This window comes from Oryzias latipes, chromosome 5 (genome assembly GCF_053564925.1).
Source record: "Oryzias latipes strain Hd-rR chromosome 5, Olatipes_Hd-rR_3.1".
Lineage (NCBI taxonomy): Eukaryota > Metazoa > Chordata > Actinopteri > Beloniformes > Adrianichthyidae > Oryzias > Oryzias latipes.
The window spans coordinates 475314-490438 of record NC_136241.1 but is presented as its reverse complement, the minus strand read 5'-3'; the positions used below and the strand labels follow the sequence as shown (position 1 = coordinate 490438).

Sequence of the window (15125 nt, the reverse complement as noted above, 5' to 3'; positions counted from 1 at the left end):
TTGACTTTTGGGTGCATTTTGTGCTTAAAAATCAGTTTTTCAGTCAAAAGTTTCAAAAAAGCATTTTTGGCTCCGAGTATGACTGTTTTGAATTTTCAACTTACAACGTGACAAAAAATAACACTTTCTTGAACTGCAAATGAGAACTTTGACTTTTGGGTGACTTTTTTGCTTAAAAAAATCATTTTGTCAGTTACAATTGCCAAAAGTGTCATAAAAGCGTTTTTGGCTCTGAGTATGACTGTTTTGAATTTTCAACTTACAATGTGACAGAAAAATAACACTTTCTTGAACTGCAAATGAGAACTTTGACTTTTGGGTGCATTTTTTGTTAAAAAATCTTTTTTTCAGTCAAAAGTGCCAAAAGTGTCAAAAAAGCGTTTTTGGCTCTGAGTATGACTGTTTTGAATTTTCAACTTACAACGTGACAAAAAATAACACTTTCTTGAACTGCAAATGAGAACTTTGACTTTTGGGTGCCTTTTTTTTTTTGCTTAAATAAATCATTTTTTCAGTCAATGGTGCCAAAAGTGTCAAAAAAGTGTTTTTGGCTCAGAGTATGACTGTTTTGAATTTTCAACTTACAACGTGACAAAAAATAACACTTTTTTGAACTGCAAATGAAAACTTTGACTTTTGGGTGCGTTTTTTGCAAAAAAAAAAATCTTTCATTCAAAAGTGCCAAAAGTGTCAAAAAAGCGTTTTCGGCTCAGAGAATGACTGTTTATAATTTTCAACTTACAATGTGGACATAATAACACTTTCTTGAACTGCAAATGAAAACTTTGACTTTTGGGTGGATTTTGTGCTAAAAAAATCATTTTTTCAGTCAAAAGTTTCAAAAAAGCATTTTTTGCTCAGAGTATGACTGTTTTGAATTTTCAACTTACAATGTGACAGAAAAATAACAGTTTCTTGAACTGCAAATGAGAACTTTGACTTTTGGGTGCATTTTTTGTTAAAAAATCTTTTTTTCAGTCAAAAGTGCCAATAGTGTCAAAAAAGCGTTTTTGGCTCTGAGTATGACTGTTTTGAATTTTCAACTTACAACGTGACAAAAAATAACACTTTCTTGAACTGCAAATGAGAACTTTGACTTTTGGGTGCATTTTTGGCTAAAAAACCTTTTTTTCAGTCAAAGTTTAAAAAAAACATTTTTGGCTCTGAGTATGACTGTTTTGAATTTTCATCTTACAACGTGACAAAAGTAACATTTTCTTGAACTGCAAATGAGAACTTTGACTTTTGGGTGCATTTTGTGCTTAAAAATCATTTTTTCAGTCAAAAGTTTCAAAAAAGCGTTTTTGGCTCTGAGTATGACTGTTTTGAATTTTCATCTTACAACGTGACAAAAAATAACACTTTTTTGAACTGCAAATGAGAACTTTGACTTTTGGGTGCATTTTTTGCAAAAAAAAAATCATTTTTTCAGTCAAAAGTGCCAAAAGTGTCAAAAAAGCGTTTTCGGCTCAGAGTAAGACTGTTTTGAATTTTCAACTTACAATGTGACAAAAAATAACACTTTCTTGAACTGCAAATGCGATTTTTGACTTTTGGGTGCATTTTTTGCTAAAAAATCCTTTTGTCAATTACAATTGCCAAAAGTGTCATGAAAGCATTTTTGGCTCTGAGTATGACTGTTTTGAATTTTCAACTTACAATGTGGATAAAATAACACTTTCTTGAACTGTAAATGAGAACTTTGACTTTTGAGTGGATTTTGTGCTAAAAAAATCATTTTTTCAGTTACAATTGCCAAAAGTCTCATAAAAGCGTTTTTGGCTCTGAGTACGACTGTTTTGAATTTTCAACTTACAATGTGGACAAAATAACACTTTTTGGAACTGCAAATGAGAACTTTGACTTTTGAGTGGATTTGGTGCTTAAAAATCATTTTGTCAGTCAAAAGTGTCAAAAAAGCATTTTTGGCTCTGAGTATGACTGTTCTGAATTTTCTACATACAACATGAAAAAAAAAAAAACTTTCTTGAACTGCAAATTATATCTTTGACTTTTGGGTGCATTTTTTGCTTAAAAAAATCATTTTTTCAGTCAAAAGTGTCAAAAAAGCGTTTTTGCTGAGTATGACTGTTTTGAATTTTTAACTCAAAACATGACAAAAAATAAAACTTTCTTGAACTGCAAATGAGAACTTTGACTTTTGGGTGCATTTTTTGCTAAAAAATCCTTTTGTCAATTACAATTGCCAAAAGTGTCATGAAAGCATTTTTGGCTCTGAGTATGACTGTTTTGAATTTTCAACTTACAATGTGGATAAAATAACACTTTCTTGAACTGTAAATGAGAACTTTGACTTTTGAGTGGATTTTGTGCTAAAAAAATCATTTTTTCAGTTACAATTGCCAAAAGTCTCATAAAAGCGTTTTTGGCTCTGAGTACGACTGTTTTGAATTTTCAACTTACAATGTGACAGAAAAATAACACTTTCTTGAACTGCAAATGAGAACTTTGACTTTTGGGTGCATTTTTTGTTAAAAAATCTTTTTTTCAGTCAAAAGTGCCAAAAGTGTCAAAAAAGCGTTTTTGGCTCTGAGTATGACTGTTTTGAATTTTCAACTTACAACGTGACAAAAAATAACACTTTCTTGAACTGCAAATGAGAACTTTGACTTTTGGGTGCATTTTTGGCTAAAAAACCTTTTTTTCAGTCAAAGTTTAAAAAAAACATTTTTGGCTCTGAGTATGACTGTTTTGAATTTTCATCTTACAACGTGACAAAAGTAACATTTTCTTGAACTGCAAATGAGAACTTTGACTTTTGGGTGCATTTTGTGCTTAAAAATCATTTTTTCAGTCAAAAGTTTCAAAAAAGCGTTTTTGGCTCTGAGTATGACTGTTTTGAATTTTCATCTTACAACGTGACAAAAAATAACACTTTTTTGAACTGCAAATGAGAACTTTGACTTTTGGGTGCATTTTTTGCAAAAAAAAAATCATTTTTTCAGTCAAAAGTGCCAAAAGTGTCAAAAAAGCGTTTTCGGCTCAGAGTAAGACTGTTTTGAATTTTCAACTTACAATGTGACAAAAAATAACACTTTCTTGAACTGCAAATGCGATTTTTGACTTTTGGGTGCATTTTTTGCTAAAAAATCCTTTTGTCAATTACAATTGCCAAAAGTGTCATGAAAGCATTTTTGGCTCTGAGTATGACTGTTTTGAATTTTCAACTTACAATGTGGATAAAATAACACTTTCTTGAACTGTAAATGAGAACTTTGACTTTTGAGTGGATTTTGTGCTAAAAAAATCATTTTGTCAGTCAAAAGTGTCAAAAAAGCATTTTTGGCTCTGAGTATGACTGTTCTGAATTTTCTACATACAACATGAAAAAAAAAAAAACTTTCTTGAACTGCAAATTATATCTTTGACTTTTGGGTGCATTTTTTGCTTAAAAAAATCATTTTTTCAGTCAAAAGTGTCAAAAAAGCGTTTTTGCTGAGTATGACTGTTTTGAATTTTTAACTCAAAACATGACAAAAAATAACACTTTCTTGAACTGCAAATGAGAACTTTGACTTTTGAGTGGATTTTATGCTTAAAAATCATTTTTTCCAGTCAAAAGTGCCAAAAGTGTCAAAAAAGCGTTTTCTCCTCAGAGTTTGACTGTTCTGAATTTTTAACTCACAACGTGGAAAAAAAAACACTTTCTTGAACTGCAAATGAGAATTTTGACTTGTGGGTGCATTTTTTGCAAAAAAAAATAATTCTTTCAGTCAAAAGTGCCAAAAGTGTCAAAAAAGCGTTTTCGGCTCAGAGTATGACTGTTTTGAATTTTCAACTTACAACGTGACAAAAAAAACAGTTTCTTGAACTGCAAATGAGATTTTTGACTTTTGGGTGCATTTTTGGCTAAAAAACCTTTTTTTCAGTCAAAGTTTAAAAAAAACATTTTTGGCTCTGAGTATGACTGTTTTGAATTTTCAACTTACAACGTGACAAAAGTAACATTTTCTTGAACTGCAAATGAGAACTTTGACTTTTGGGTGCATTTTGTTCTTAAAAATCATTTTTTCAGTCAAAAGTTTCAAAAAAGCGTTTTTGGCTCTGAGTATGACTGTTTTGAATTTTCAACTTACAACGTGACAAAAAATAACACTTTCTTGAACTGCAAATGAGAACTTTGACTTTTGGGTGCATTTTTTGCAAAAAAAAAATCATTTTTTCAGTCAAAAGTGCCAAAAGTGTCAAAAAAGCGTTTTCGGCTCAGAGTAAGAATGTTTTGAATTTTCAACTTACAATGTGACAAAAAATAACACTTTCTTGAACTGCAAATGAGAACTTTGACTTTTGGGTGCATTTTTTGCTAAAAAATCCTTTTGTCAATTACAATTGCCAAAAGTGTCATGAAAGCATTTTTGGCTCTGAGTATGACTGTTTTGAATTTTCAACTTACAATGTGGATAAAATAACACTTTCTTGAACTGTAAATGAGAACTTTGACTTTTGAGTGGATTTTGTGCTAAAAAAATCATTTTTTCAGTTACAATTGCCAAAAGTGTCATAAAAGCGTTTTTGGCTCTGAGTACGACTGTTTTGAATTTTCAACTTACAATGTGACAGAAAAATAACACTTTCTTGAACTGCAAATGAGAACTTTGACTTTTGGGTGCATTTTTTGTTAAAAAATCTTTTTTTCAGTCAAAAGTGCCAAAAGTGTCAAAAAAGCGTTTTTGGCTCTGAGTATGACTGTTTTGAATTTTCAACTTACAACGTGACAAAAAATAACACTTTCTTGAACTGCAAATGAGAACTTTGACTTTTGGGTGCATTTTTGGCTAAAAAACCTTTTTTTCAGTCAAAGTTTAAAAAAAACATTTTTGGCTCTGAGTATGACTGTTTTGAATTTTCATCTTACAACGTGACAAAAGTAACATTTTCTTGAACTGCAAATGAGAACTTTGACTTTTGGGTGCATTTTGTGCTTAAAAATCATTTTTTCAGTCAAAAGTTTCAAAAAAGCGTTTTTGGCTCTGAGTATGACTGTTTTGAATTTTCATCTTACAACGTGACAAAAAATAACACTTTTTTGAACTGCAAATGAGAACTTTGACTTTTGGGTGCATTTTTTGCAAAAAAAAAATCATTTTTTCAGTCAAAAGTGCCAAAAGTGTCAAAAAAGCGTTTTCGGCTCAGAGTAAGACTGTTTTGAATTTTCAACTTACAATGTGACAAAAAATAACACTTTCTTGAACTGCAAATGCGATTTTTGACTTTTGGGTGCATTTTTTGCTAAAAAATCCTTTTGTCAATTACAATTGCCAAAAGTGTCATGAAAGCATTTTTGGCTCTGAGTATGACTGTTTTGAATTTTCAACTTACAATGTGGATAAAATAACACTTTCTTGAACTGTAAATGAGAACTTTGACTTTTGAGTGGATTTTGTGCTAAAAAAATCATTTTGTCAGTCAAAAGTGTCAAAAAAGCATTTTTGGCTCTGAGTATGACTGTTCTGAATTTTCTACATACAACATGAAAAAAAAAAAAACTTTCTTGAACTGCAAATTATATCTTTGACTTTTGGGTGCATTTTTTGCTTAAAAAAATCATTTTTTCAGTCAAAAGTGTCAAAAAAGCGTTTTTGCTGAGTATGACTGTTTTGAATTTTTAACTCAAAACATGACAAAAAATAACACTTTCTTGAACTGCAAATGAGAACTTTGACTTTTGAGTGGATTTTATGCTTAAAAATCATTTTTTCCAGTCAAAAGTGCCAAAAGTGTCAAAAAAGCGTTTTCTCCTCAGAGTTTGACTGTTCTGAATTTTTAACTCACAACGTGGAAAAAAAAACACTTTCTTGAACTGCAAATGAGAATTTTGACTTGTGGGTGCATTTTTTGCAAAAAAAAATAATTCTTTCAGTCAAAAGTGCCAAAAGTGTCAAAAAAGCGTTTTCGGCTCAGAGTATGACTGTTTTGAATTTTCAACTTACAACGTGACAAAAAAAACAGTTTCTTGAACTGCAAATGAGATTTTTGACTTTTGGGTGCATTTTTGGCTAAAAAACCTTTTTTTCAGTCAAAGTTTAAAAAAAACATTTTTGGCTCTGAGTATGACTGTTTTGAATTTTCAACTTACAACGTGACAAAAGTAACATTTTCTTGAACTGCAAATGAGAACTTTGACTTTTGGGTGCATTTTGTGCTTAAAAATCATTTTTTCAGTCAAAAGTTTCAAAAAAGCGTTTTTGGCTCTGAGTATGACTGTTTTGAATTTTCAACTTACAACGTGACAAAAAATAACACTTTCTTGAACTGCAAATGAGAACTTTGACTTTTGGGTGCATTTTTTGCAAAAAAAAAATCATTTTTTCAGTCAAAAGTGCCAAAAGTGTCAAAAAAGCGTTTTCGGCTCAGAGTAAGAATGTTTTGAATTTTCAACTTACAATGTGACAAAAAATAACACTTTCTTGAACTGCAAATGAGAACTTTGACTTTTGGGTGCATTTTTTGCTAAAAAATCCTTTTGTCAATTACAATTGCCAAAAGTGTCATGAAAGCATTTTTGGCTCTGAGTATGACTGTTTTGAATTTTCAACTTACAATGTGGATAAAATAACACTTTCTTGAACTGTAAATGAGAACTTTGACTTTTGAGTGGATTTTGTGCTAAAAAAATCATTTTTTCAGTTACAATTGCCAAAAGTGTCATAAAAGCGTTTTTGGCTCTGAGTACGACTGTTTTGAATTTTCATCTTACAATGTGGACAAAATAACACTTTGTGGAACTGCAAATGAGAACTTTGACTTTTGGGTGCCTTTTTTGCTTAAAAAAATCATTTTGTCAGTCAAAAGTGCCAAAAGTGTCAAAAAAGCGTTTTTGGCTCTGAGTATGACTGTTTTGAATTTTCAACTTACAACGTGACAAAAAAATAACACTTTTTCGAACTGCAAATGAGAACTTTGACTTTTGGGTGCATTTTTGGCTAAAAAACCTTTTTTTCAGTCAAAGTTTAAAAAAAACATTTTTGGCTCTGAGTATGACTGTTTTGAATTTTCATCTTACAACGTGACAAAAAATAACACTTTCTTGAGCTGCAAATGAGATTTTTGACTTCTGGGTGCATTTTTTGAAAAAAATAATAATCATTTTTTCAGTCAAAAGGGCCAAAAGTGTCAAAAAAGCGTTTTCGGCTCAGAGTAAGACTGTTTTGAATTTTCAACTTACAATGTGACAAATAATAAAACTTTCTTGAACTGCAAATGAGAACTTTGACTTTTGGGTGCATTTTTTGCTAAAAAATCCTTTTGTCAATTACAATTGCCAAAAGTTTCATAAAAGCGTCTTTGGCTCTGAGTATGACTGTTTTGAATTTTCAACTTACAATGTGGACAAAATAACACTTTGTGGAACTGCAAATGAGAACTTTGACTTTTGAGTGGATTTGGTGCTTAAAAATCATTTTGTCAGTCAAAAGTGTCAAAAAAGCATTTTTGGCTCTGAGTATGACTGTTCTGAATTTTCAACATACAACATGAAAAAAAAACAAAAAACTTTCTTGAACTGCAAATTATATCTTTGACTTTTGGGTGCATTTTTTGCTTAAAAAAATCATTTTTTCAGTCAAAAGTGTCAAAAAAGCGTTTTTGCTGAGTATGATTGTTTTGAATTTTTAACTCAAAACATGACAAAAAATAACACTTTCTTGAACTGCAAATGAGAACTTTGACTTTTGAGTGGATTTTATGCTTAAAAATCATTTTTTCCAGTCAAAAGTGCCAAAAGTGTCAAAAAAGCGTTTTCTCCTCAGAGTTTGACTGTTCTGAATTTTTAACTCACAACGTGGAAAAAAAAACACTTTCTTGAACTGCAAATGAGAATTTTGACTTTTGGGTGCATTTTTTGCAAAAAAAAATAATTCTTTCAGTCAAAAGTGCCAAAAGTGTCAAAAAAGCGTTTTCGGCTCAGAGTATGACTGTTTGAATTTTCAACTTACAACGTGACAAAAAAAACAGTTTCTTTAACTGCAAATGAGATTTTTGACTTTTGGGTGCATTTTTGGCTAAAAAACCTTTTTTTCAGTCAAAGTTTAAAAAAAACATTTTTGGCTCTGAGTATGACTGTTTTGAATTTTCAACTTACAACGTGACAAAAGTAACATTTTCTTGAACTGCAAATGAGAACTTTGACTTTTGGGTGCATTTTGTGCTTAAAAATCATTTTTTCAGTCAAAAGTTTCAAAAAAGCGTTTTTGGCTCTGAGTATGACTGTTTTGAATTTTCAACTTACAACGTGACAAAAAATAACAATTTCTTGAACTGCAAATGAGATTTTTGACTTCAGGGTGCATTTTTTGAAAAAAAAAAATCATTTTTTCAGTCAAAAGTGCCAAAAGTGTCAAAAAAGCGCATTCGGCTTAGAGTATGACTGTTTTGAATTTTCAACTTACAACGTGACAAAAAATAACACTTTCTTGAACTGCAAATGAGATTTTTGACTTCAGGGTGCATTTTTTGAAAAAAAAAAATCATTTTTTCAGTCAAAAGTGCCAAAAGTGTCAAAAAAGCGCATTCGGCTTAGAGTATGACTGTTTTGAATTTTCAACTTACAACGTGACAAAAGTAACACTTTCTTGAACTGCAAATGAGAACATTGACATTTGGGTGCCTTTTTTGCTTAAAAAAATAATTTTGTCAGTCAAAAGTGCCAAAAGTGTCAAAAAAGCGTTTTTGGCTCTGAGTATGACTGTTTTGAATTTTCAACTTACAACGTGACAAAAAAATAAAACTTTTTCGAACTGCAAATGAGAACTTTGACTTTTTGTGGCATTTTTTGCTTAAAAAAATAATTTTGTCAGTCAAAAGTGCCAAAAGTGTCAAAAAAGCGTTTTCGGCTCTGAGTATGACTGTTCTGAATTTTCAACTTACAACGTGACGAAAAAACAGTTTCTTGAACTGCAAATGAGATTTTTGACTTCTGGGTGCATTTTTTGAAAAAAAAAACAAAAACATTTTTTCAGTCAAAAGTGCCAAAAGTGTCAAAAAAGCGTTTTTGGCTCAGAGTATGACTGTTTTGAATTTTCAACTTACAACGTGACAAAAAATAACACTTTCTTGAACTGCAAATAAGAACATTGACTTTTGGGTGCCTTTTTTTTTTTGCTTAAAAAAATAATTTTGTCAGTCAAAAGTGCCAAAAGTGTCAAAAAAGCGTTTTTGGCTCAGAGTATGACTGTTTTGAATTTTCAACTTACAACGTTACAAAAAATAACACTTTCTTGAACTGCAAATGAGAATTTTGACTTTTGGTTGCATTTTTTGCTAAAAAATCTTTTTTTCAGTCAAAAGTGCCAAAAGTGTCAAAAAGCGTTTTTGGCTCAGAGTATGACTGTTTTGAATTTTCAACATACAACGTGAAAAAAAAAAAAAAACTTTCTTGAACTGCAAATTATATCTTTGACTCTTGGGTGCATTTTTTGCTTAAAAAAATCATTTTTTCAGTCAAAAGTGCCAAAAAGTGTCAAAAAAGCGTTTTTGGCTCAGAGTATGACTGTTTTGAATTTTCAACTTACAACGTGACAAAAATTAACACTTTTTTGAACTGCAAAAGAGAAATTTGACTTTTGGGTGCATTTCGGGCTAAAAAACCTTTTTTTCAGTCAAAAGTTTCAAAAAAACATTTCTGGCTCTTAGTATGACTGTTTTGAATTTTCAACTTACAACGTGACAAAAAATAACACTTTCTTGAACTGCAAATGAGAACTTTGACTTTTGGGTGCATTTTTGCAAAAAAAAAATAATTCTTTCAATTTAAAGTGCCAAAAGTGTCAAAAAGCGTTTTCGGCTCAGAGTAAGACTGTTTTGAATTTTCAACTTACAATGTGGACAAAATAACACTTTGTGGAACTGCAAATGAGATTTTTGACTTTTGAGTGGATTTGGTGCTTAAAAATCATTTTGTCAGTCAAAAGTGTCAAAAAAGCATTTTCTGCTCAGAGAATAACTGTTTATAATTTTCAACTTACAATGTGGACACAATAACACTTTGTTGAACTGCAAATGAGAACTTTGACTTTTGGGTGCATTTTTTGCTAAAAAAAATCATTTTTTCAGTCAAAAGTGTCAAAAAAGCGTTTTCTGCTCAGAATATGACTGTTTTGAATTTTCAACATACAACGTGAAAAAAAAAAAAAACTTTCTTGAACTGCAAATTATATCTTTGATTCTTGGGTGCATTTTTTGCTTAAAAAAATCATTTTTTCCGTCAAAAGTGCCAAAAGTGTCATAAAAGCGTCTTTGGCTCTGAGTATGACTGTTTTGAATTTTCAAATTACAATGTGGACAAAATAACACTTTGTGGAACTGCAAATGAGATTTTTGACTTTTGAGTGGATTTGTATGGTGTCAAAATAGAGCCTAAAGTATTGCGCATCAAAACAGTAAAACCGCGCATCAAAACCCCAAATCTGCGAATCAAAATGCATAAATTGAGAACCAAAACCCACAATTTGCAACCAAAAGCCTTTCCCCAAAGCACAATCCTATTTCTCAGCTGCCGATTTGTTTTCTCGCCATTCTGAAATCCTGTTTTTGAGTTGCAGTTTTATTTTGAAACTGTCTTTTTGAGTTGCGCTTTTATTTTTTGAGTTGCGCTTTTATTTTTTGCGGTTTTGATTCTAAAACCTGTCGACACGTAAAAACAGCGACATGTCAGTCAAGGGGAGGGGAGGCGGGACATCCCTGATATCCAGAAGCTCATTGGCTACCGAATAAGACCGAGTCTTACGTCAACAGACCAGTTTAGAATGTGCCGGTAAGTTTCTCATGTTTTTCATATCTTTTACTATATTAAAATATCAAAATTGTACTTTATTTAACCAGAGGACGCCAGCACATTCAGATGAGGAGCTCCCCCAGTAGCTGCTAGTGAAAAAAGATGTTAGAAAGTTAGATGTTGCATGAAAAACTACCACCATTGTTCTCCTGTGTTAGAATGCTAGCTAGCTCAATGCTAGCGGGGTATCCAGCTCTTCTCATGACTTTTGTGGATTAAACAAAGTACATTTTTTACCACAGTGTCAGGATCGGTCATGTAAACCTGGGAATAATTGTCCGTGAATTGTCACTAGGGTTAATCAAATATGTTATAACCTATAAGGTTTCTCAATATTTTTCAGGGTTTACAGACAGAGGGAATTATTGAACAGAGAAACAATATTGCTGTGCCATATTATTCAAAATGTATGCGTCTGCACTATGCAGACTGGCAGAAGTCCGGTATTTGAGTGAACCAGAGCAGAGTAAATTGTAGCAGACCAGCAAAAACGTGTTTTATTCCACTTAAAATTATTCCAGTATTAGACATCAATAGAATTATTAGTATATTTAATTGGGTGGTGGTTTTAAAATTGACTATTGCTGTATGTCTGTTGTTTTCTATAAGGGCCGTTGTTATGCATACCATAACAAAAAAGGCAGGAATACTGAGGCAGCTACGACGTGGATGTCTACATCTTCTTTAAGGTAATGAAAAAAAATTTAATCTTAATTTTTCTCTTCTTTTTTTGGTTAATTAACTTTGCTGTTTTTGTTTCTTTCCAGATGCAGGCCCCAAAGACGTCCCAGTGTGATGCAAAGGCTGTCCAGCAGGCTCACAGACATCCCCTGTCAACTGAAAGAGAAGCCTTTAAAATAGTTGTCCATTTTGACCACACTGTCTGCTTCCCATTTCTTAGTGCCTGTACGAAAACAGTGACTTTTCCACCTCAAGTCTTTTAAGGAGTTTTAAAAACAGTTATTTTAATTTCTCTGAATTGTGGTTCAGAATTTCACAGAACCTAATGCACTTGACTCTGTGTTTCAAAGATCTTTGCAAAACCATCAGTCTTTTGTACAAAACACATTCAATGGTCAAACATTAAAAAATGAAGCTTTACAAAATACCAGTGGTGATTATTAGCCATTTATTTTCTTAAGGGGGGCAGTATTTTGTAAGGCAGATGAGATCTGTTCACATTGTTAGTTTTTGTTACATCCTGCTGTGATGACATGCATAGATCAGTACATAAATGTTAATGTCTTGGCCATGGTTTTCTGATGTCCCACAAGGGTTGAACAGGTCTGAGAGGAGAGAGGACAAGCCACAGAGGGAACAACAACTCCAACAGTTTCCTGCTCTGCCTGGTTTAAGTTAGTCTGTCGTCCAATGTCCACAGCATCCTGCACACAAAGAAAAATGTATTTAAGACAGTTAAAATGAGTGTGTGTGTGTGTGTATATATTTATATATATATACACACACACACACACACCTTAATTGCTACTCAGTAGCTGCATATTGTGAAAGGTAACTTCCTGTGTTAACCTGCAATCTTTAAGGTTGAGAAAATTATTTTGGAATACAGTTCAGAATCAGAAAAACTTTATTGATCCCACCTGTGGGAAATTTGCTCTGGTACTTCAAATAAAAATTGTGTTTCTTTTATGTATTTATTTTAAATAGGGATTAACTTGATCCCAAACTAGGAAAGGTGTCACTTTCTTGCAGCAATATGTTGCTTTGTTGTTCAATCCATCTGTGTAATCCCTAAGGAAATATTGAAAAACCTTATATATACACATGAATGTACTTCTTAAAAAACAATTTGATTAACCATAGTGACAATCCACGGGCAATTATTCCCAGGTTGACATGACCGATCCTGACACTGTGGTAAAAAATGTACTTTGTTTAATCCACAAAAGTCATGAAAAGAGCTGGATACCCCGCTAGCATTGAGCTAGCTAGCATGCTAACACAGGAGAACAATGCTGATAGTTTGTCATGCAACATCTAACTTTCTAACATCTTTTTTCACTAGCAGCTACTTGTGGAGCTCCTCATCTGAATGTGCTGGCGTCCTCTGGTTAAATAAAGTACAATTTTGATATTTTAATATAGTAAAAGATATGAAAAACATGAGAAACTTACCGGCACATTCTAAACTGGTCTGTTGACGTAAGACTCGGTCTTATTCGGTAGCCAATGAGCTTCTGGATATCAGGGATGTCCCGCCTCCCCTCCCCTTGACTGACATGTCGCTGTTTTTACGTGTCGACAGGTTTTAGAATCAAAACCGCAAAAAATAAAAGCACAACTCAAAAAATAAAAGCGCAACTCAAAAAGACAGTTTCAAAATAAAACTGCAACTCAAAAACAGGATTTCAGAATGCCGAGAAAACAAATCGGCAGCTGAGAAATAGGATTGTGCTTTGGGGAAAGGCTTTTGGTTGCAAATTGTGGGTTTTGGTTCTCAATTTATGCATTTTGATTCGCAGATTTGGGGTTTTGATGCGCGGTTTTACTGTTTTGATGCGCAATACTTTAGGCTCTATTTTGACACCATAGATTTGGTGCTTAAAAATCATTTTGTCAGTCAAAAGTGTCAAAAAAGCATTTTCTGCTCAGAGAATGACTGTTTATAATTTTCAACTTACAATGTGGACATAATAACACTTTGTTGAACTGCAAATGAAAACTTTGACTTTTGAGTGGATTTTGAGCTTAAAAATCATTTTGTCAGTCAAAAGTGGCAAAAAAGCATTTTTGGCTCTGAGTATGACTGTTCTGAATTCTCAACTTACAACTTGGAAAAAAAAAACTTTCTTGAACTGCAAATTATATCTTTGACTCTTGGGTGCATTTTTTGCTTAAAAAAATCATTTTTTCAGTCAAAAGTGCCAAAAGTGTCATAAAAGCGTCTTTGGCTCTGAGTATGACTGTTTTGAATTTTTAACCTACAATGTGGACAAATAACACTTTGTGGAACTGCAAAGGAGAACTTTGACTTTTGAGTGGATTTGGTGCTTAAAAATCATTTTTTCAGTCAAAAGTGTCAAAAAAGCATTTTATGCTCAGAGAATGACTGTTTATAATTTTCAACTTACAATGTGGATATAATAACACTTTGTTGAACTGCAAATGAAAACTTTGACTTTTGGGTGCATTTTTTGCTAAAAAATCTTTTTTTCAGTCAAAAGTGCCAAAAGTGTCAAAAAAGCGTTTTTGGCTCTGAGTATGACTGTTTTGAATTTTCAACTTACAACATGGAAAAAAAAACACTTTCTTGAACTGAAAATGAGAACTTTGACTTTTGGGTGCATTTTTTGCTAAAAAATCATTTTGTCAGTCAAAAGTGCCAAAAGTTTCATAAAAAGCATTTTCTGCTCAGAGTATGACTGTTTTGAATTTTCAACTTACAACATGGAAAAAAAAAACTTTCTTGAACTGCAAAGGAGAACTTTGACTTTTGAGAGGATTTGGTGCTTAAAAATAATTTTTTCAGTCAAAAGTGTCAAAAAAGCATTTTATGCTCAGAAAATGACTGTTTATAATTTTCAACTTACAATATGGACATAATAACACTTTGTTGAAGTGCAAATGAGAACTTTGACATATGGGTGCATTTTTTGCAAAAAAAAAAAAATCATTTCTTCAGTCAAAAGTGTCAGAAAAGCATTTTTGGCTCTGAGTATGACTGTTTTGAATTTTCAACTTACAATGTGGACAAAATAACACTTTGTGGAACTGCAAATGAGATTTTCGACTTTTGAGTGGATTTTGAGCTTAAAAATCATTTTGTCAGTCAAAAGTGTCAAAAAAGCATTTTTGGCTCTGAGTATGACTGTTGTGAATTTTCAACATACAACGTGAAAAAAAAAAAAACTTTCTTGAACTGCAAATTATATCTTTGACTCTTGGGTGCCTTTTTTGCCTAAAAAAATCTTTTTTTCAGTCAAAAGTGCCAAAAGTGTCAAAAAAGCATTTTTGGCTCTGAGTATGACTGTTTTGAATTTTCAACTTACAATGTGACAGAAAAATAACACTTTCTTGAACTGCAAATGAGATCTTTGACGTTTGGGTGCATTTTTTGCAAAAAAAAAATCATTTTTTCAGTCAAAGGGCCAAAAGTGTCAAAAAAGTATTTTATGCTCAGAGTAGGACTGTTTTAAATATTCAACTTACAACTTGAGAAAAAATAACACTTTCTTCAACATCAAATGAGAACTTAAACTTTTGGGGGCATTTGTTGTTAAAAAATCATTTTGTCAGTCAAAAGTGCCAAAAGTGTCAAAAAAGCATTTTCTGCTGATTGGTTTGAAATTTTAACTTACAACGTGAAAAAAAA

The 15125-nt window shown here is 32.0% G+C and overlaps 2 long non-coding RNA genes across 2 annotated transcripts; one reads left to right on the top strand and one right to left on the bottom strand.

The window, feature by feature from the left end:
- The first annotated feature begins 10634 nt into the window (after positions 1 to 10634).
- Positions 10635 to 11729, top strand: LOC144992279 (uncharacterized). The gene is made up of 3 exons (XR_013656150.1): positions 10635 to 10771; positions 11402 to 11481; positions 11560 to 11729. It is a non-coding gene; the product is annotated as an uncharacterized LOC144992279 (long non-coding RNA).
- Positions 11730 to 11904: 175 nt separating this feature from the next.
- LOC144992280 (uncharacterized) lies at positions 11905 to 13065 on the bottom strand. The gene is made up of 2 exons (XR_013656151.1): positions 12929 to 13065; positions 11905 to 12177 (listed from the first exon to the last, which is right to left on the bottom strand). It is a non-coding gene; the product is annotated as an uncharacterized LOC144992280 (long non-coding RNA).
- Positions 13066 to 15125: the final 2060 nt, after the last annotated feature.